This window comes from Zootermopsis nevadensis, unplaced genomic scaffold (assembly GCF_977971745.1).
Source record: "Zootermopsis nevadensis isolate Lab colony 2312 unplaced genomic scaffold, Znev_1.0 Znev_ptg000020l, whole genome shotgun sequence".
NCBI lineage: Eukaryota > Metazoa > Arthropoda > Insecta > Blattodea > Termopsidae > Zootermopsis > Zootermopsis nevadensis.
In genome coordinates, this window is record NW_028259152.1 from 5895034 (window position 1) to 5917366 (window position 22333).

The 22333-nt window shown below is 38.6% G+C and overlaps 1 protein-coding gene and 1 long non-coding RNA gene across 4 annotated transcripts in view; one reads left to right on the forward strand and one right to left on the reverse strand.

The window, feature by feature from the left end:
- Window positions 1–22333, reverse strand: part of LOC110827709 (protein bric-a-brac 1) — a 456379-nt gene that overhangs the window by 383387 nt on the left and 50659 nt on the right. The window contains exon 2 of one of the 2 annotated variants that reach the window (XM_022059610.2): window positions 18764–18840. The exons of the other annotated variant lie outside the window; for it this stretch is intronic. The gene's annotated coding sequence lies outside the window, so the exon portion shown is untranslated. The remainder of the gene's footprint in view (window positions 1–18763; window positions 18841–22333) is intronic. 2 annotated transcript variants of the gene reach the window in all.
- Window positions 1668–7736, forward strand: LOC147873273 (uncharacterized). Of its 2 annotated transcripts, none has more exons than XR_015535947.1 (3): window positions 1668–1808; window positions 5715–5776; window positions 7140–7736. It is a non-coding gene; the product is annotated as an uncharacterized LOC147873273 (long non-coding RNA). The 2 variants fall into 2 exon arrangements; XR_015535946.1 differs by lacking the exon at window positions 1668–1808 and adding an exon at window positions 5188–5248.

Below are 22333 nucleotides of genomic sequence, written 5' to 3' on the forward strand. Positions count from 1 at the left end.
TATTTTACACATAACCTGAGAAACTATAAAGATGAACTCCATATTTTGGATAATAACTGGAAAAGACTAGAGATACCAATTTGGAATAGTGGAGCAATTTTTACCCTGAATTAAGAGAAAGAAGAGTTCATAAAATAGACATTAAAAGGTGAATAATAATAAACTCGTTCACTGTTAATGAAAAATATGCGTCAGTCGGCTGTGTTAGTAATTAACATCTCTCTCAGTAAGCGCTTAGTCATTTGTATAATATTTCACCCCATTTATAAACTTGTCATTCATAATGAATTTCAGTACAAGGTTCATAACGACCGGGGTTCGATCCCCGACGGGGGTAGAGGATTTTTCCTCTAGCCTCTGCGTCCAGACCGGCTCTGGGGCCCACCCAGCCTCTTCTACAATGGGTACCGGGGTCTTTCCCGGGGGTAAAGCCGGCCGGGGCGTGATGCTTACCACTCACCCCCATCTAGTGCCGAGGTCAAGAAAGAGAGGAGCTATACCTCCACTCCCCCCAAGCGCTTACATGGCGTACAGTGGGACAAACTATACTTTACAAGGTTCATAAATGTAAAATTAGTACGTACAAGACTGAGCCTGCCATCTATGACTAAATGAACACACTGACCGACAGCCGAGAACGATCGACATTACAGCACGCTGTACCACTGCAAAATTCAGTTTGCAATCTGTGAGGTGATGCTCCCTCTGTAACAGTGAGAGGCCCAAATAATTTTGTATTAACATAACGCTGGTTAAACCAAAAGAACAGGCAACTGTAGGTATAGCGTTCATCTTATGGACGAGAAAATAGGCCCACAAGATTTAAAGTTGAAGATGGATACAGTATAATTTTTTTCCCAAAAATGCTGTATCTACCTACAAATCCAGTCGGCTTTGGTATCTATTAGACCAACATCGACAAAAATACAATTTTATACGTGGATAAAGGAATGAATATGATGCAGTACACGGAGAAGAAATTAAATTATAATTTCCCGAAACGGGGAAGTCCTGTATAAAAAGACGGGATCTTTTTACTAGGACTCAGAAAAAGTCAGAAAAAAATTACATATTAATAGGCAACCGTTTTAATGTCAGAGCCAGCGCTAAGCTAGCTTCAAATGTTAATATTAATAAGAGTGACCGTCACAACCAATTACATAAACAAAATTAACATATCTGAGATATAAAAGTGAACACAAATTTACCTGGGCTGCACTTGGAATTAAAACAGCCGTTGACTATAGTTTTTGATTAAATTACATAATCTGTTACAAGACACAAAAGTATTTAAAGGAGATTATTACTGTGCTACTTGTTTTTTGGGATTGAGTTTACTCTGTTTTCAGCTATTTTCAAAATATATCTGATATTCCTAAAATTAAATTATTAGATTTTCTCTATTATGCATATTTTATTCTGTTCCGCTGCTTTTGTTATGTTCTGTCCTCAAGCCATTGCTTCTGTTTCCATAACTAACTTCACTGAGCATAGTCCTTGAAAAGCTAACAGGGCACTCGGCTAATCACGATTACTTTTATGGAACCGAGACGTTTAACACACTTTCCACAAGAGCCCGCCACCAGTCCCTATCCTGAGCCAGATAAATTAAATCTACGAATCTATTTTCCTAAGACCCATTTCAGTGCTCAATGGCATAACAAATTGTTTGTATTCCGTACACTGGTCTCTTTTCTGAGCGAGATGAATCCATTGCACACCGCCTGAGGCTTCCGTAACTTCGTGATTTTCTTTACGGTGAGGAGTTGTTGCCGTCAGTCCTAACCGAAAGACGGGAGACTACATTGGTGAGCTACGTAAGACTACTTATTCAATATATTTAGAACTATCGTCCATCTTGTCAACACGGCATGACGCGAATAAAGGAGACGACCTCCAGATGTGGAGATATCACCGTACTGAATGAAGTGGCGGACTGCTGACAAGGACGGTCCTTCAATTTTGGGAACAACTCCTTGCCGTAGACTAGATTCAACTAACTCAGGACATGACTCAGTGGCGGGTTCTTGTGAAAACGGTGAATGCTTTTAGCTTCTCAAGATGCGAAATGAAGGAGTCAGTTACAGTGGTATAGATAACAATAAAGATAATTTTAGTGAGGCTCTTATGGGTCTATGAAAGCTAGTGATTCAATGACTAGAGGTTCTTTCGGAACCCCAAGTCAAGCTAACATTAACTATTTGAATGCAGATCCTGTCCACATAAAACTTCAGTTCCTAACTACAACAACACGCAACGATGTTTATATTGTCTGGAAAAATAGTAGCTGTTTATTCTGAGAATCATACGAAACCCACAAACAGACCTACACTCTGTGAGCCAAATACAAAATTATTGGAGAATGACGCAGATAATATCACATTTGTCGCTATTTTTAAAGAGTTGCTCTAAGATATTCGAATTTAAATCCGGATATTCCAAGAACATTTTAGCATTACGATCACAATTAAGTTCTCTCACGAGCAGAGTTAGGACGTTTGCTCAACCCTGTCTCACTGAGCGCAAGACGACCTGCAGGTGAAAGGACCGGAAACTCTTGTCCTACAAACGGCGAACGACCTCGCATTCTGGGGTCCCACAACAAATCATTAGTCCCCTTAATGTGAAAGGGCCTCTTCTCTTGTGTTTCTTCGCATCGTCTTATTTCTTCACGAATGACAGACATACTGTTGTCTGTATGGATTTATAATTAATTGTGAGACGATACATCGCGGTACTCATTAAAATCTCTTGGAATCAGCCCATGCGAATGCATCTGTAAAACGAGACAACGAGAAGCAGATGTTCTTTGCGTGTTCCATGTGATGAAAGTCTAAGAGAAAATAAACACTCAGTGCGAAGTACAGAGTGTATTGGCTCAAACGCTACTGCTTCTAATTTCTATTCGTGAGTTGCCTAATCCGAATTTCGGAAGGGACAGCTACTATTCAGACTCAAGCTATCATTGTTTTTACTTAGCAGTATCACCTTGCGGCAAATGCCTTTGTCACATAAAAATCACGACACCTTCCTCCTCAATTTCACAGAACGCGAGATCGTCCTCTTAAATAATTAGATTGTAAATAAAGCTGCAGTTGAGACAGCATCGTTGAAAACCCTGTATTCCACCCACGCACCAAACAGTAGAAAGTGGATTATGTTAATTAATGTGTTGAAACAAATTAAATTTTATACATAAAGTCGTGTGAAGATGTCAGATGATTTTGATTGAAACTCATATTCCGTGTTGGAAAAGAAGAATCCTCTCATTTGGTCATGGTCTGCTTTAAAGTATTATCTCAGCCTAATGGTACTGAGGAAAATCACAAGTCTCAGTAACCATAGTCGACCTTGGGCTGAGATTCGGTCAAGCGATCTTCCGAATACGAAGCAGAAGTGACAACCGCTCCAGTGTGACGTTCGTTAGAAAGAAATCGCCATCATCATTTTAATGTTGATATAATTTATCATTAAAATATATTTTAATTTATTGTTGAAGCCAACAACTGATTTTGAAAGCATCTGGATTTCCATTACAACCAATGAAGACGACGGACATACCGAGATTTGCAAAGGACAGGTCAAGCTACCGTCCAGCGTGTCACATGTCGTGCAAAGAGTCTCAGAGAAATCGAAGCGCATCAGAATGTTATCCGCACTAGACAATGGGCAATATTTGTAGCAATAAGTACGACATATTGGCTGCGGTGCATCTGGTTCAACACTTTCTCCGGGACAGTGTAACAGCCTCTTCAATGTCGAACTTTCCCCGATGAAGTAACACCCATCACATGCACGTAGGCTCTTTTCAACAAAATCAAGCCCTTGAAATGTTACAAACCCCAAACTGGAAGTAGTATAAGCGTCATCTGGTTCACCTGGCGTCATAATGTTGAGAATATTCTAACTTGCTTAGAGGGACTGAGGAAAGTCATAAGTAACCCAAATCAATATTGTATTTTCCCGAGCCGAGATCCGAATCTGGGGCTACTGAATACGAAGTTAAGAGTGCTAACGCAAAGCGAGGTGTACGAGCACTGCTGATGATGCCTCTTAGACCGCAACATGCTGAGGTTAAGGAGCAGATCGACTACCATATTCGAGACAATCGAAAGGTCAGCACTGTTATAGCGGCATCAGTGCTGGAAACGATGAATGCAAAAGTGGCTTGAAACCCGATAGGAAAAATTAATCTGTATTTTAGAAGGAAAATATATGGACATTCGAAAGTAAGTATACCTTGCGGATATCTAATACAAAAAGAGTCATTTTCTATATTTTTAATTTATAAACGTGTAAATAACAGACCTATTCCTGAAAATATTTTTGATTCTTACACTTACGTAGAACATCTTGAGAAGCTAAGACTACGACCTTCTTAGTAATGCGTAATCGAGAGCTCGTGTTTAAGTGTTGCTAGAGATATTAATATTTGTTCTTGTCCAGTGCCTGTAAATTACTTTTGTTTCCCTATCGAACTGGCAGAACAAGCATCTAATAAACACTAATTTGCCGGTTGTGCCCTATTTCAGACCAAATAACAAGTGACATAAGACTCAAACACAATGAAATTCAATTAAAAAGTACTTTTACTAACTTGTTATTTACTAGTTAGAGAAATTTAACAGCAAGCATGTCCAATCAAACGTTGAAGAATGAAAACAATAGACAAACTATATGAAAATGGAATATGATACTGAAAAATTCCTATAAGGTATGTGTGATACACTGTAATTGTGGAACGAAATTTTTAATTAAAGTCTGTACTTCAGGAATAATATTTATCATTGTTCTATACTAAAGGACACCCCTGTACAGTTAGGAGACTTTAAGTAAAGCGTGTGGATTTACACAGTCGAGATGTAAGTTTCATCTGAGTAGGAATGAACTGGTGATTTTTCCAGAGAGACATAACCGTTTTCAAGAGCGCGAACCATAAACTCCTATGGGGACCATAAACTTCTTCAGTATCCATAATGCCGTCCATCCACTCTCTAAGCGGGCCACAATGAAAACGAGGTCTTCACGAATTCGGACACAAGCGCCAAAGCACGTCCGCGTTAAACCATAAATTGACGGGAAAGCGGAACATATCGTTAAGAGCGCGTATGACTGACATTCAAATGTTAGCTTCTTCTCTGTATAAATGCAATTTGTTGGGTGTAATATGGACAGATGAATCAATCAGCGAGCAGTGGGAAGTGTACACTGGAAACCGTCAAATATGCAGACTGCAAGCGGAGTTTCGGTCTGTATCTAGGATAGAAGTGACGAGTAATTTATTAAACCGAACGGAAACGGCCACCATTTTAATTCAGTATACTTCATTTATTTTATTAAAAAGTTTAATATAAATTTTGTAGATTTTATTATGTTATTTATGTGGTCTCACAATAAATTATAATCTTCTGCACAAACCAGAAAATGTGTTCCTATAGTTGCAAATAATTCAGTGTAATTTTACTACCGATAAGTGTTCTACATTGAACGTCTCATGAAATGGTCACGTACTAGCAAATTGGGAGTATGTGCATCATCACACACACTTTACACTATTACGTTATATACGTATTTGTTCACTGTAAGTAATTATAAGTAATTAACATAACAGATAAAGACCTCGGTAGAATATAAACTAGATAAGTATTTTTCTTTCAGTTTTTAAAGATGCCTTAAAAGATTATTGGAAAAGTGATCTTTATTGACTGTTGCAGATGGTGATAGCAATGACGCTTCTAATTAATTTAAGTGAAGCTACCATCTTCCCGAAAAATACGTAAGTTTGCCTTTCATACCTTACAGCTGGAAAGTTAAGATCACGTCACCAACAATAAACATAAGCTCTTTACACAAACTGAATATATGGAAGATTATAAAAAATATAACATAGAATTTCTCTAGAACTTTATAATTGGGAAAAAAATAACTGCATGAAGAGTCATTTTTGATAAACGGATATTAATTCACCTAGTGAGTTAATTTGTTTTCCCTCAAATTTTATTACTATGTCCACAGAGATCAACCAGCAGACTATATTTCCAATCAGCTGAAACCAGCCCAGCCCTGTTTCTAATATTTTGATGAATTCCAAATAGGATTTCCTGTGATTAAACTGGGAGTTTAAAAGACGGGTTATCTAAAGAACATCGGAGGACCCTAACTAATTGCCCGAAACAAAACTTTTGTTGACAGTTCAGCAGTCTGAACTAGAAATTCCCTGGAATTCGAAGGTGTATCAGGTCGGATTTGAGGTTTTGATGGCTGCGAATCTGAAGATGGCTGTCTTTTTGGTTGTTGCGTCCTATAGTCTGGTAGACGTTTACCGACGTTTCAGACGCCCGTGCTGCCTCCATCATGAGGATGATGAGTCCCTCACGGGATTACAACCCAGAGGACAGCCATCTTCGTGCACGAGGTCACCACAAATAATCATATCAAGTCATTTCAGCGCAGTTCTTATCTTCACATCCTACCTATCATTAATGTTAAATGAAATTTAAAAGTTTTTGACGATGGGACAAGTAAAACTCTTACTTCGGACACAGCTCATGGTCTGTATTATAAAAGTACGACGTTCTAGAAGCTCGATTCTGTTTCCGTGTTTAAGTAATAAGGGGGAAGAGAACAGAATGTATCTATTGGGTACCCTGGTTCAGCCTGTACCTGGATCTGGTTCTGGTATGAGAGGCCTGTAGTTTTGAAAGTTCGCAAAATAATCCTACTATGATTCATGGGTTGCAAGTCTACACATTCATTCTACAGCAGATCTTATCTCTAAATTCATAAATCTTCTTGACAGTGTTTTAGATTCTGACCTTATCCCGTCCTATCGATGATCTTAATGATAACACTTTATGAAACGAACTCAATTTAAAAACAAATTACATCTTTGAAATTTGAATATCACTATGAAATTAAATTTACAAATTTTATTTGGAAGATACCTAACTGAAGCATAATTTTATTAACCCAGTAGCTAATCACTCTCTCTGAGCAACTTATTTGGCAGATTCAATCTTAAACCACCCTGCACACAATATTTCGGCGTGTGTGTAAATATATACGAATATATATACACACACACACACGTATGAATGTACATAAATCTACACTCCCACCAATGGTGCAATGTTTTTCAGAGTGGAGGTGCGCCACATTCACCTGGAGCCCACAGGAGGGGATTGGCGCCAGCAGCAGGTGTGGAAGGAGGTCTGGCAGGAGACGCCCCACGGGGAGTGGAAGCAGGAGTGGAAGCAAGAGTGGGCAAACGTGCGTGTTCCTGGACAGAAGTGGGACCAATAAATACAGCATCTTGCCTGCTGCTCGCTGTGACGACTTCAGAAGCTTTTACAGCAGAACGATAGACTGGTCAGTTCTCACTACACTAAAAATGTTGATGTTGCTGTTCATTCCAATCTGCGTGACAAAAGCTATGAAGACGTACTAGACGCGTTCACCATTGCCATGTTGCACTTGGGATTCGCTGGCTCAGAAAAGGATCCAATGATGGGCTGTTGTGAGCACGGTTACGAAATTTTAGATTCCCTAAAAGACGTGATACTTCCTGACCAGATGAATGACTGTCAACTCCACAAGAAGAATCCTGGATCATGAACATAGTTCAAACATGGTTGCTGACATTCAAAGCAATTTTGAAGATTACTTCAAATTGTATCACCACATTATTCATCCTTACTTCTAACATGTATTATTATTAATAAATGAATTGAATTGAATTATTATTATGCATCAATTGTTTGATTGGTCCACAAACAGCCAAAAACTTTTTATTATTATTATTATTACAACAACATTGTATTTGGTATTATAGAATTTTAAATTATGAATGTAATAAATGGTTATCAAGACCATCGATATACAAAATATTTCAAATACTAATAGTCCACGGAAAATTATATTCTCGAGGCATTTATATTATTGTTTCAACGCGATGATGTTGCAAAAGATAACTGGATTTGGTAACACTTATATATTTAAACCGAAATTCATGCAATGACGGCTAATGTTTACTGGCCAGAGCCTTTGCTAATATAAAGTGGTTATGACAGAATGCTGCACTTAATTTTTATGGAGAAGTGAATCTGCTGTTATTTTAATTTCATTCCGTCTGTATTTTCCCCTCTCTGCCATAACTTGATGCCTTCAAATATTCAAAACTGCTTCCTCTTACGTGCGACAATTCGACAACGTAGGAAAACTGGCGCCCAACACTGTTTCACATGCACACCAGTCAACGGGAAACAGGGCGTTTTACGTACAAAACAAAAACTGTCCTCGAAGAGAAACTTCCTCGCTACTATAAGGTCGGTGGAACAGAAGTTGCTCAGGTTTCACTGTCAGACGTCATAAACGTCTGAGTCTTTCCCAACAGCGACAACAACAAATACTACTCCGACATCCTTAAAACATCGCGACATCCACCTCTTAAGCCGGGTGGAACGAATCAAAAGCAGCAATTCCCACCAGCTTGTAGACCTGTCTACTCTTCGCTAAAGTGGCCACTGAGCAGTCATTCAACCTTGAAGATGGAGACAGTAAGAATATGTGATCCATCGACAATACAACATATGCACGTATACAAGGTGTCATGACGCAGAAACAGAACTAACATTAGAACAAAAGAGACACATTATCAACGCATTTGACTGCTTTGTAAGTTATTAAAACGTAGATTTGAAATATTAACCTCCCGAATGTGTAATGTTAACCACCAGACTATGCAGTTTAGTATCTGTCTTTCTCATTCGATGCTACATGCTTGAAACACCATCACTAAAGAGTCAACTCAGACTCCATTACTAACAGATACAGACAAACAACATCTGTTAATGTTTATAAAATATTACGTTTTCTAAATGTTAAGGTATCAGGTAAGGAAATGTGAATATTTAAATCTCATTATTCATAAAATACAGCATAAGGAGACGTAGGCTACACTCGTATACTGACGATGATTACACTCACGTCCAGGACATCTTCAGACTTGTTTCGGTGATGGAGCGGGGATAATAAGCTTGGCCCTATAGTGAAAGTAATGACTTGCAAAAAAAAAAAACATTCGTTGGGGCAGCTGTGTCGTCTGACATAGGATATAAAAGGGAAAGTGACCACTATGCGCACCTTCTTGTCCAGATGGTCAGCAAATCTCAATATTTTTTCCAATACAATTTACAGCCTACAATACGCCATTGTTATAACTGGAAGGCAATTTGATGAGAGCTGTTTAAAAGTTAAGATATCAATGTCATAAAACCTGAATAAACTACTTAATTACCCCATATAGTCTATTTTGTAAGCCGCATCATTATTAACATTTTGTAAGAAGAACGTATTATTGAGATAAACAAAATTTTATTACAGTTTTCCGCTTCACAAACAGCTTCAGTCAGAGATCAAAGTATCAAATTTGTTTTAACAACGACACCTTTTTTATTCTTTCGTTCTTTCTCATGTGATTCCGTGAATTAACCTTGCAAGATATCAACTAGCTAAAGCTTGGGTCGCGGGTTCGAATACAGCTCAGATATGGATGTTTATCCGCGTATTTCAGAATTCTACTTCTCCCGTGCATGGGATTTAAAAAAAACCCTGAGGGTTAAAGCTGCAGCCTAGTAACAAGAAACTGTCAGTGACCGAAAACATGGCTGACTGCTTTACGATGAACAGAATGTCTAGTGAATTCCTAGACATTACGTACAACAGCAGATCAGATCTCGTAGGATTAATACGAAAGTGACTAGCAGCTTTTAATGAGATGGTTCCATACCATGCTAAGTGTAAAGTCGTGGGCATTCCAGGAAGATGTTCTGGCCACTCCACCACACTCGGTAGGCTGTCACGACTGCAACAGAGCAGTGTAATTTGAACTGGTAACTCAAGGCTACCAGGCGACATCAATGGTAAGAATCGAGTATTTGAACCGCCTGTGCGGGTGGCCTCAGAGCAGAATGTAGGCGCCATCATTACGGAGTTCCTATCAAACCAATGTCGCCAGAATCGATAGATCGTATTAGGTGGAAATAGAAGAAAAAGAACTAATGGCATATGAAAGAAATAACAAAGAAAGTGGAAAGGAAGGAAAAAAGAAGCAGGGAAAGAGAGGATTGAAAAAAGAAACAAAGTCCGTGTGGACGTACAGGTAGATAACTACGTTCCATGAAAATACTGTCTCCATGTTCAGGAGTACCAGGTAAGAGTAAAATATCTTCTTAGCCATGCCCAAAGAACGACAATGTCTTCAATCGTCTATTCTGAATAAGTCGATTTATTCGGTAGATTATATCCCGCGAAAATATATATAAAAAACATGTGTCAGTAAAGAGAAAGGAATATCCGACTGGAAACCCAAGTTCGAGCTCAGATCGGTCCATGCAGGATTTGTAGTGGACACAGTTGCACTGGGACAGGTTTTTATCCGGGTCCATCAGCTTTCTCCTGTCAGTATCATTCCACTGATGCTCCATGCTCACGAAGTATTATCTGGGGGGAGGGGGCAGTTCCACAGAGACATGGTCTCTCCTATTCGCAACAACAACAACAACAACAATGGCGACGATAAAGGAAGAAGGGGGTAAGTCATAATATGGCACCTAACATACAAGTCTATATGATTATAAATATTCTTGAAATATTTATTACTTACAAGTTGTGTTTATGAAAGGTCAGTCATTTTTTCAATGTTAACTAGCATGCAGATTCGTGTTGTATGTACCGTGTCAAGAGTCAATAGTAGCAGAAATTTGTTGCGGCGTTGCAAACCTAATTCCCAAATAGTAATTTAGTGACACAGGTTTTTAAATTAGGCAAAACTGTTCAGTTACGTTGTTTGAACAACATAAGCATCAACAAGGGCAGTTGTTCAGATCGAAAACAAGAATTGAAGTATCTATCTGTATATTTAACAGGCAAGTGTTGAAGATTTCCGTCTTCTGGGTTGATGCCCAATGTAGTCTCGTCGATGTTTACCAACGTTACAGAGGTCATACTTTCCTGATGACGGAGGCAGTATGACCTCTGAAACGTTGGTAAACATCGACCAGGATACACAGCACAACAACCCAGAAGACAGAAATGTTCATACTCACCGCTGTGAAAACCTCAAATCATACAGGCTAGTGTTGGTTGGTTGGTTTAGTTGATTGGCCATTTGCTCTTAACGTATTTAGGCCTAGCGGGACAATTTTTATGAATTCATGTGTTATAAACGTTGTCGTGGTAATGTTACGGGATTTTGGGCTTTATGTGATAATATTTATGACCGTGTGTGTTTACTGCTTTAGATTTTCCCATCGATCTTGACCTGCAATTTGCTGGTCTACACTATAATTTTGTTTACTGTGAAAGCTATAACAAGATTTCCCATATGTTATCTAGTGTCCCAATTATCTATCAGCTTTCTCCAAACGCATTCCTCTTTTGATTTAAACGGAATTAGAAAGAGGAAACAGTACCCACTATTACGGCTTTAAATCGAAGCCATTGTAAGTTCTGCCATTTGTTTGTCAGAAATTTTCATTACAAAAACCATGATAAGTGAAGTATTCACCACTTTGACAAATTATCAGGATGAAAAGCACGCGAATCGCCTAAAGGACTCAGAACGAGGAGGCATCGTTATATCCTTAATTCCACAAATAAACATTGTCAATAGAAGGCGACTGATTAGCGCTGTGCACTGGCTCAGAGAAGTTACTTCCGCTGACAGTTCCACACGACAGGGTTTTTATCATCCTGATGTTTTTCATTAATTAATAACTTTCTCTCCTAAAGACACCTTTGACCAAGAGTTCTCCATTTTTCAAGACTTTAATTTTTAAATGACAACTTACTAATCTTAAAGACACTTAATGTCAGTCAACATATTCTAATAATTTCGTAAATACTTAATTACTTTCTTCCGGGCCGGTCGCTGTATAATATATTTAAAAATTTTATAATATTTGTGACACAACTAACATGAGGATGAACAACGTACCTGCTGTATATTCATTCAGAAGGAATGGGTAAAATCCTGACGAATATCTTTAAAACTCTCACTGTAGATAATACAGTGTAGATAAATGTTTTGTATTTCGGGGTTTTATTATATTTAGCGACAGACCCACGTGACATAATTGGCTCTATAATAATCTTTCGGAGAAGAAAGATTTATAAGAGAATGTTACCGTATCTCAGATCTCCCCGCAGTTAAAGTGCGGGAAATCTGCTAGGCAGAGCACATAAAAAGCAGCTGTATACAAACACATAAAAAACTTTCAAAACTCGGTGCGAAGAAAAAAATAAATCACGTAGGCTCTAAGTTACGATATATCAAAACAGATTATGAACAACATATGAAGAGAGAAGGATACGGAAAGGAGTCGTCCTTGGCTGTTTCAATGGACAATCCCAGTATCTGCCAGGAATGACCGAGTATTGTCACGAGATACCTGACTGGAACGGGCTTTGAATCGACCACATCCCGAATTAAAGTCATATATATTACAGCCATAACAACTTGTTCCATTTATGAACTAAGGTTGTAATAATTTCACATTATTATTTTCGGCAACACGTACTTTATTTACATAACCATACGTGAAGAATAAGGCAGTATGTTCCTCCGAAACGTTGGTACATACCTACAAGTCCACACGGCGTTTTACCGAGAAGTGTGACACCGACATCTATTCCATCATGAGAACCTACAATCTCATAATTTCATTCTTATAAACCACCCATCTAAGCCTAGTCTCCGCTCAGGGTTGCAGACTAACATGTACGGATGTCTTATCTCCCCATAAGTGCCGCATGTCCAGCTTAGCCCATTGTTATTTAATTTTCGCATACCAGTTAATAGTTTCCGGAGGAAATGAGGCTTCAAGCATTAACACAACGTCTAGCTGTTAATAATTTTATACTCAATGACGCCACGATATGAACCCTTGTTATCGTCGCCTTGCGCATCTCTGATTGACATGCATTCATCGCAACTTTCTCCAGGAAGACACAGCAGATCTGACTTTGGGCTGCAAAAGAGACGTGAGCGAAATGCATTAGCGAAAGGGAACTAGGTGAGTGAGTATTCATCACTTTGCTTGAGGGCTTACACTTGGGGTTCATGACCGCACTGACAATTTCACAGCACGCCAAAAGAAAACATTTAACTACGATTAACGTTCTTATGGCAGTCCAAGGACTAAACACAGCAGTACACTGCCTAGAGAGTCCTGTGCCTTGATTCAAACACAGTATGACTAGTTTTGCTGGCGTATCTTCGTTTCTTCCCAACTTTATGCGCAAAATACAGTGCGCGAACTCTACAAATTATTTTAGCCTAAATGCTTTGTTTTGCGGAAAAACTGACTTCTCCAATATACAGATATTGACAGCTTCCGATATGTTTACTTTTGATATATTTAATGTACACAAACAAACAAACGTAAATTGCAGTAGTTTTTCCGGTTAGAGAAAGTCTTATTCAGATACAGTCTGGCATTAATTATAATAGTTGTGTGATATAGCCTAGTCTTTGTACTATAATTTTCTTTCGTTTTTTATTTTTTCACATGTCGAAACACGCACATACACAATCATAATGCCAAGGTCGTTCGGGTGTAAACACCACAAGGGAAAGTGATATATAAACATAATCTGTTTTACCTTTCTTCTTGTATTTCATTTTCCTTTAAAATATTTAACAAGTATAAATGCACAAAGGACTTTCTCCTCTAAAATAAAAATATTGGATAAAATTTCACGTTCCTTAAATTATTATATTATAAAAGCCACAATTGCAAAAATAAACAGTTCAAATTATGCAGTAATTCATGATGTTCAAATGTAATCAGCTCTCAAATATAAGTCTGTAACAGTATCTGCCACTTAACAAATATACATAACTTCTCGTAAACAGAGGTCACAATATTGCCTTACAAAAGCTGGGTTCAACGTCAAGTTAAAATATACAACTTCTAATAGTGTTAATATATCACGCGTCCCTCATCCACTTTCTACATTCATAATATAGACGTACTAAGAAAGAGTTGATTCTGAACTGCACTGAGCGACGTGATAGTTCATACAGTCATGTCTCGATGAAAGCCGCGATTCGAAATATCAGCACGGTTGTCGAGATAGCATTTTTCATTTTTAAGACGCGCTGTTTGGGAGAAGCAGGGTGGGACGGACGGATGTTGGCTATTACATACGGATTAATGTAAAGGCTTTACCACCATGACTCGATTACAATAACCCCTTCTGTGAACGTAACGTTGGCCTACTGCAGGCTCAGTACAGACCAGGTTTTAGAAGATGATTTGTAGAAGCGTTCAGGCATGTCCTCACGGAAAAGAAACATTTCGCACATCTCATCTGCCTACAGTTCATTTGCCTTCTTATTCTGCGACGTGTAGCTGTCTAGACCATTTTCACTTCCGAGTTGGAAAGTTACGAAGCCATTCCGATTCCTACTCAGTCGATATTACAGAAATCGAAAGTAACATCACCGCAAAATGACCTGGTTATAGCACACAGTATATAAAAATATTGGAACCATAAAACGAAAGAAAACGATGTGAGATATAATGTTCTCGCGGCGTTGAATATGAGGATAACTGTCTTCTGAGTTGTTGCGCCGTGTAGTGTAGCAGCATCCACCTCGGAAACGTCGGTAGACTACACGGTACAACCCAGAAGACAGTCACCTTCGAAAAAAACAAACATGTTCATAGCTATTTTAACACCGTTTATGAACTTCTAAAATATCTGTAAGCCTACATATGACATCATCTATTTTATCCATTAGGTGAACAGTTCATAATTAATGGCGTTGCATTAATTAAAACGGTCACTGACCGTCGATTATGGTACCATGAATATAACAAACGGTGAAATGATTATGCCTACTGACATCAGTTTCAAAAGACTGCAGATGCCGGAGAAAATCTTAATTAGGTTAGCAGTGTACCTCACGAAAACAAATAAAACTTCCTACCGACTAACTTGGTCGATTCGAATATCAGCTTTCACATCACTTCTAAACTTGGACGTTAAGAGAGTCTGTGATTCAGGACATTCTTATGTTAAAGGAAATTAATATTTTAAATCTCTTTGTACTGTGCTTTGTGAACTAACCGAATTTCTGATTCGTAGCTCAGAATTTTATATGACAGAAATCTACACCAGCACATGGATCTATTTTTATCAACCTGTTTTGGTTTATTTGGTTTATATAGCCAGTCTATTATTATTTCACATCCGTCTTTGAGGATTGCCAAAACTTGCTTTATTTAAACCTGGGTTTTAGTTTGTGACACGTAATTATTTTACGGTAGAAGAAACTGGGCCTCAAGTGTTACAGAACCATTAACTTTAAACGTTAAAACATTTTTTTATTCTACATCATTCTTACTATAACAGTATCAAAATAATTATTGTATATTTTTTATAAAATAACTGAATGTTCAACTCCCAGATAACCAAATATGTTCAAATGTGTGAGAGTGAAGCACAGCGCCTAAGCGTGAATTATGCCTTAACGCGTTACATTTGCAAAACATATTACGTTCTAAATATTTTACAACTTTCTTTTCAATGGTAATGACAAATATTACGTGAGCTCATAACATCAGTAATGCAGTGACCTTTATAAATCAGTACTGCTGTAAATTCTTTAAAAAAACAGCTTCCTTAGGCAAGGTTGGCTTCGCCCGCTGTGCCACATCCACGCCAATGGTGGTATTCAGTACGGCCTTCCAGGCTGGGGTTGTGAGGTCGCGGGTGTCTGTACGTGTTGAAATCCGTACGTATTTCTGTTCTGGGAGTAGTCACTTCTCTGCGTTTAAATATTAATTTATTTTATTTGAACATTTATATAAGACTCCTAATTCCTGTCGTATTATTTTCCATAACTAGGTCTTAAATCTTGTGTTCCTTTCCGCCATAATGTTTTTTTTTCATTTTTAAATCACTTTTAATTCCTATTTCAAGAGCCCTGCTTTCGGCATACGCTCTTAATGAGGCCATTTTCAACAAATGATACCGGAACCTTTCTCAGTTACTGTTGCGATCATCTCATATTAATGAACTCCTTCTTCTTCGGCCAAGTGATCAAACCGGTCTTTCATCTCAAGGAATTTGGTTGGCCATGTTTTCGCAGCGTTAACACTGGTCGTGTGTAAATCAAATAGCACACCTACAGGAATGTAGAATACAGCTATGTCCACAAAATAAGTAGAATCTTTCAGGTATTGCTGAATTATATGATGTATCTGGGCAAGTCCGTTGATCAGGCCTCGGCTTGTTTTCCTAACACGGAATCTAGACTCCCTGGGGGGGGGGGGGGGGGAGCAGATTCAAAATTCAGGTTACACAAACCGACCACGATTTTCAAACGAGATCGACGTAAATTTCGAATGTTTTTGTGCGCCTTATCCCCTAGCAGAAAGTTTGGCTTCTTGGAATCTTCCAGAATTACGAAACTGCTACCCTCAGCCAATTGCTGCAATAATTTGTGGCCAAACAATGAAGCAGTGGCATAAGTTTCAAGCTGACTGACAAACTAGGACCAGTCAATTTAAAAACTTGTTGTTGTTGTTGTGTGTGTGTTGCTTCCTAAGCGTGAGTGACGAAACGAAACTCTCGGGTCAGTTTTCGGACACAGCGAACATATTTTCACGCCGCTCTGGAACAAATTCATTCAATAAGATTTCGCATACATTACCAGAAAGAGCTTTCAAAATTTAACTTGGATTACATGTCGTATGATTAAAATTAAGGATATTGAAGAAACTAGTTTCATCCCAGTTTATATTACACTGCCAGCCCGATCTTTGGTTCAGACTTTTTGTTGTGAACTTTAAAGACGCCTTTTGTGTATTTAAACTGCTACGTTGCTACAAATAACCAAAATTATTACGTCATCCAGTCTGTTGACTGTATCTTGTATCCCAGAGGCGACCTCATGCACTGATTTCCTGCTAACCAGCCCGAATCCGTAGCCTACAACTGCGTCAACCTTTACCTTCATTAGTAAATGGCGCCCAAGCATCCATTCTAATATCATCATTTAAACGTCGTATCAGTCGGGTAGGAGCATAGAAGAATCAACAACAACAACATCGCGGCGGTGTTAAAGAAGTTGGCAAGTTCGGGTAAGATGAATTATGACGGCCAAAGGTTTGCAACATAAGCTTCAGGGGCAACAGACAGTCTTCAAGTTGTGTGTAGGTATACTATGTGGTTAGGAATGTGGGTCTACACAGGCGATTTCACTGATGATAAATACATGACGCGCATGGAGAAATCCTTATTAGAATACTATCCTCCTCAAGTGGAGTGCTTACACGCAGACATATCAGTGACTATTAATTAACCAGTTTAGAACAAAATGTTGTAGTAGCCTATGTGGCACAGAAGGGAAGACCCATATTTTTAAACAACCACAAAGAAAGGTTACAATTCAACAGTCTGATAAACAGTTAAAAAAACAAAAGGTCTTAAACAGATCCTACATCAGGGGTTTGCAGTTTGAGGCTCGCGGTCGCAAGTGGCCCTCGCAACCTTTTTATGTAGGCTGCCACATGATCTGATAAATAGTCGCTGAGCGAAGGGGAAACAACAAATGCACCAAAGATGATAGGTGTAGTCGTATAACGTTAACATCGCTTTACTGCGCACAGGTGCATTGCTACGTTGATTTTCTTCTTTTGTAATCAATCCTAGGATTGGTTGGCAGCAGCTCTTGAGCTGCTGATACTTGGGAAATCCCCTTGCCTTCCGCATCCAATGCCGTTGACCCATCCGGGTTCATCCGCCTTTAGGGGTAATTTCTCACCCCAAGGGCATGAGGGTGCCCTGAACCTCCACCCGCTCATCCACCCTCCGAAGAGGTTGTTGGCACTTGGTAGAGCGGGACCACTTATACCGGTGGTCACTCGGCTATGTTGTTAAAACCATAATAAAATTCAACAAAGCATTACAATAATCAATCTACCATTAGACACTATGCAGTACAAGCCACTTTCTGCGTTAGAAAATAAACCACAAAAAAATAACTCGAAAGATTCAGAAAATGCGGAACGAATTTTGATGAAAATCTGAAAAAGTCTCAATTGCAAGGCCAAGAACGAGGTGTGAAAATAATATTAAGATAGATCTCACATGTTTTAGGGTGAGAGGTAGATGATGTGGCTCAGGATCATGTAAAATGGCAGTCTTTGATATCAGATTCGCCGAATCGTCTGGTCTAACATCAGAGAATTACTGACTTCACAATATTCCACTTTCACGCACCTTGTGGAAGAAGGAAACCAAAGTTTCTGCAGTGAGATAATTTACAAGAAATTTCCGGTTCTCTCTCTCTTTCTCTCGTCTCCTAAGCCGTTATTGCGTTGGGGGACTAATGGACTCTTCATTCGTTGTGGCTTCTGTCTCGTAATTATAGTAATGTAAAATCCGTGTTAAAACTATGTTACATCCGTTGTGATAATTACGACTCGCTTGCTGTGCAAACGGAACAAACCCATGTTACACTGGTATGATCACGATCTAAGCTAAGCTCAGCTTCCTTTTAACAAACTAGTTTGTCGCAACAGTCACAACAATTCGTTTCCGTGTGGACGAAGCTCCGTTACAAACACATAACTGCCAGGACGTGTAGTTGTATTTCTTTGCTAGAATGCTAACCACACACTTTCTCTCTTCAGTTTCAGATTTAGTGTAATGGTACACAGACAAAACCATAATTCATTGCGGTACTCACCAGTCACGCAGCGGATCCTCGGACAGTTTGATCTTCTGCAGAAGTTTGATAGTGCTTCCAGTCAGAAGAAAGATTACCTGAAGAAAATTAATTTTCTTTAATTTCCTGCCGTAACTAAAATCTAAGATTTTTATTTAAAACGTGATATAAACCGAGGTTTCAATACCAGCAGAAACGATAAAAATTATCAAACGATTTCATATACCCGGTTACCTAATTATATACAATTATTTCTCGCGAGTTCGAGAGGAGCAGGATAGTGCATCTGGCAACATGAGTCATACGACAACTTAAGGAATTGAAATGAAATGAAAAGGTGAGAGTGGCTTAGCTGGTCAAAACATTGTCGCCATTTACAGAAAGCAAAACTTCATTATGTTGTGCACAAGACCCGGACACTGAACCCTATCCTCACATAGCTGAATTGAATACGTAACCACGCATACTACTTCTTTAACAGCCAGTTTAGCATTATTTTATTTTCTACAACCAATTATCCCTAGTGTTATTTTACATTCACATTCTTCGACTAATATTTCTGTCTATCGTTCTCCAATGTGCTGCATGCGTTACCCATCCCATTCTTCTTGATTTGATAACTAAACGCATTTGTCAAAGATTATAATTATTTTCATTAAGTAAATTTCACAACCTTCCATTTTCCTCTCTCAAAATAGTAACCACAATGTCCATAAACGCTCTATGGCCCTCTCTTAGGCTAATAGGTCAAGCTTCACACTGACCTATAGAAAGAAAATATCATGTACACTTTCCATTCAAGTCGTTTCAAACACTCCAACCCATTCCGAGACTATCTGCTTGATTTCGGAATGTGCTAGTTTTCTTGAGGTAAGCAGTTATTAGCCTCACCTAATATCGAAGTTCGTAACTGCTTATTTGATATATCCGCACTTACACTTAATGTCTGGAGGATTTTGTTCAGAAATATCCCTGTAAAACATATATAAGCATCAAGGAAACATGGGAACAAATAAAAATTGGCTATGAAGGAGAAACTAGGAAGACATCTTGGGCCAGAAATTCGTTCTACAGCACCTATCCGAAATCGCTATAATTTTTTTTCTTCAATAAATGAAGCTTTCACTTTCATTGCGTTGTATCAAAACTGGCACTGAAGTTACTACAACGTAGCCAAACAATCACGCAACACATTCCATAACGACATTGCTAGCATGCAGATCAGGAACACGCCCTGTTGTCATAACAATAGACGGACGAATTGATTCTCAAGAGAAAGGGAGATCTTGTTGCTTACACGCGTGTAACAGTAACCAAAGATCCCCTTTGTTCTCTTACACTGGTTCTTGGGTTAGTTAACAGCGTTATTTCAAATCCAACGTTTATTAAGCCCCCTTCTCCCTTTTCCAACGAGAATAACTACTGAAATAAGCCAAAGATTACAATGAAATACACAATACATCTACGCAAAAGTAGAACTATAGCAATGAAATACCTTTACAAACAAAATTAAATACAATGTGTTTATTAGACACTTTAGGGTTAACACTACAGAGAGATTAATTTGTCCTGTCAAAGTAATCCACTGCCTCACCCTCCATCCACGTAAGGGCTTCCCTATTCAACCTACAGACCAAGATTCAGCAACATATTCATTGCCGCTGGCCGCACCGGCTAGTCATACACATCTTTGTCGAAGGTAATTCCGGTCTGATAATTAAATTCCCGGAATATGTTACATTGAGCAGCGAGTGAACAATAACTAAGCAGAAACGTGTTACGACGGTCGGTGGAAGTTTGTGAAGCAAATAAGGCTAAGCATCGGCAGAGTTACAAAAGCGTGTGGTTTCGTCCCGGCGGAAAGATGAGTGACAGGTTATTGGATCAACGCATGAACATCAAATTTTGTGCAACGTTAGGAAAACGCGAGAGTGAAACTCAAGAGATTCTAACAGAGGCTTCTGGTGCTGATGCTAGGAAAATTTCGAGAATCCGTGTGGGTCGGGAAGACATGAAAGACGACGAAAGGATTGGACGTTCGAAAGCTCACCGGACAGTTGGGAAAAAAGTGGAAATTGGTTCGTCCTGACAGCCGATTAAGTGTACAAATGACGGAAGAGAAACTGTGAGGAAAACTTTTTCTGAAGATTTTGGAATGAGGAAAGTTTCAGTGCTCACTGTCCGGTCAATAACATTTCCCCATGAAATACTATAAACTATTAATGAAAACAGTTCAATAATTTGTATACGTTAGTTAATGTTTATATGTGCAACAGTATTTACACAAATGAAAGTGTTTGGAAGAAAGTGTGCGTAATAATTTCTTCATGAAACTTATTATTGTCTTTAGGATGTGCAAGAAATATCTCAGTAAAAGTTACTAATTCTGTGAAACTAATTTCTCTGTTGCACTGGTGTTTACGACACGCTCTTGCGCTGCAAGATCGACCACGTTGTCGGCAAACGCAAGGTTTCCATACATCGCTCTTAAATATAATTACGGAACCTCACAGGATAACAGAAGTAATTCTGTTTCAGAATAATAATGATGACAACGAAAATAATATTAATCGGAAGAATCGTTGAGCCTAGTGCATGATCATCAAAATCGTAATGAATTGATTGACAGTATTTGCATTTTACAAAATTATTTGCGCCATCTACACTTTATCGGTCGACATGACGCTCCTGAGATGTTATAAGGCATACATGCTTGTGTAATTAAAGCAACGTTCGATTCCATACGATCAGGGTCGGCTAAAGAGTATTTTTCGCTCTAGGTGAACCTTCAGTCTTGTGAACCTTCCTCAATGAAACATTAGTATGCAGTTCTATACCTTAACAACTAATTATAATGTTGTTATAGATGCCATTAATGCACGTGCTTTTAATTACTTTTTACATAAAACTACTTTTTTATTAACAAAGAATAATGTTACTACCAATTAATGTGTGTAACCTATAAACAAAACAAGTACAAAGAAATGACGAAAGAAAAATTAAACACAGAACAAACGCGAAACAGAAACTATTAGCACACGATCAATCGGTCAACTGACGATGACGTCTAAAATACTAAATGCGCTCTGTCACGAAATGTGCCGAAACGTCAGTACGCACACATAAACTGTTTCCGTACTATACCAAGAAACGACGGCGGTATATCACGAGGCCACATACGTGAAAACTATTTTATTCTCTCTTTCTTTTTATCCTTGTTTTCAGACGTTTAGTACATTTTATTCTGCGCCATTTTATTTTTTATTCAATTTCTACCCTAGGCGACCGCCTGGTTCGTCTAGTGGTTAAACTGGCACTACATTCCACTGGCACACTACGCCGAGCACGTCACAAAGAAAATTGCATCAGAATGCGGTCTCTTACGCTGTGCTATGCTGAACGTGACAAAAACACCTCATTAATTTAATTCCAATTAGCTTACATCCTGTAATCAGTCAACAGCACAATTTATTTTCTACACTAGAAAAGCGTAACTGACATGTGAGATCACGCATTTCAGCCAAGCGTCGCTTGTAACACCACGAAGACGTGTTTGTGGAGAGGAGGTATGGCTCCAGGTACGTATTATTC